Source organism: Rhizophagus irregularis, chromosome 14 (genome assembly GCF_026210795.1).
Source record: "Rhizophagus irregularis chromosome 14, complete sequence".
Classification (NCBI taxonomy): domain Eukaryota; kingdom Fungi; phylum Glomeromycota; class Glomeromycetes; order Glomerales; family Glomeraceae; genus Rhizophagus; species Rhizophagus irregularis.
In genome coordinates, this window is record NC_089442.1 from 1,329,689 (window position 1) to 1,331,269 (window position 1,581).

Genomic DNA, 1,581 nt, shown 5'->3' on the forward strand with positions numbered 1-1,581 from the left:
AATGACTTATTGCTAAAAAAAAATCCCAGAAAATATATTCATATCAATCTATTATTAAAAAAAGAATTCAGAAATATTTTTTTATATCTATACATTGTATTATACCAATCTGTTATTATTAAAATAGATCCCAGAAAATTTTATTATATCTATCTATTGTACTATACCATTCTATTATATCTCAAAAAATTTTTTTATTAACCTTATTAAATGTAACTAAAATCTTTTATTACCATTACTTATTAGTAATATTAGTGTTACTATGTTGAAGATAGGGCCGTCTGGCTAAGATAACGCATTAAAAATGTTGTCTACCTACTGAGTCTAACGATCACTCGACAGTGCACACGTGGGGTACTATACGTATGACGAGTGGTTTGTAGTTTAATTATATTAGAGTAGCTTTTAGAATCATACTATGTATACATATTCTTTTATTTTTCTACTTTAATAAAACTGCAAATGCGCTGCGATTAAAAAAAAAGTAATATTAGTGTTACTGTGAACTGTAAAAAAATTATTAACTTCCGTTAATAAGTTACCAATCTATTGTAATTAAAAAATAAATCACAGAAAATTTTTATTATATCTATCTATTGTGCTATACCAATATATTGTTATTAAGGAAGAATTCCAAAAAAAATTTATTATATCATCTATTATATGATACCAATTTACTGTTATTAAAAAAAATTCCAAAAAATTTATTACATCTATTTATTGTATAGTTAACCCTATTGTACTATTACTACTATGCTGATATATCGTTATTAAAAAAAAATTCTAGAAAATTTTTTATACAAAGCTATTCTTATTAAAAAAAATTTCATAAAATTTTTTCATAAATCTCACTAAACACAATCTATTGTTATAAAAAAATCTTTTATTAATTTATTAATAGTATTAGTATGCTTTTAAAATAAACTCACCCATTATATCCAAAAGTACACTAATATAATTAAAAAAAAATCATTTTTTTTTTAATTTTTAATAACAAAAACGTCAAGTCTGACGTTTTTAATTAAAAAATATTTTTTTTTGATTTTTAATAACAAAAAACGTCAAGTCTGACGTTTTTAATTAAAAAAATATTTTTTTTTTGATTTTTAATAACAAAAAACGTCAAGTCTGACGTTTTTAATTAAAAAAATCACTTTTTTTTTGATTTTTAATAACAAAAAACGTCAAGTCTGACGTTTTTAATTAAAAAAAATATTTTTTTTGATTTTTAATAACAAAAAACGTCAAGTCTGACGTTTTTAATTAAAAAAATCACTTTTTTTTGATTTTTAATAACAAAAAACGTCAAGTCTGACGTTTTTAATTAAAAAAATCACTTTTTTTTGATTTTTAATAACAAAAAACGTCAAGTCTGACGTTTTTAATTAAAAAAATCACTTTTTTTTTGATTTTTAATAACAAAAAACGTCAAGTCTGACGTTTTTAATTAAAAAAATCACTTTTTTTTGATTTTTAATAACAAAAAACGTCAAGTCTGACGTTTTTAATTAAAAAAATCACTTTTTTTTGATTTTTAATAACAAAAAACGTCAAGTCTGACGTTTTTAATTAAAAAAATCA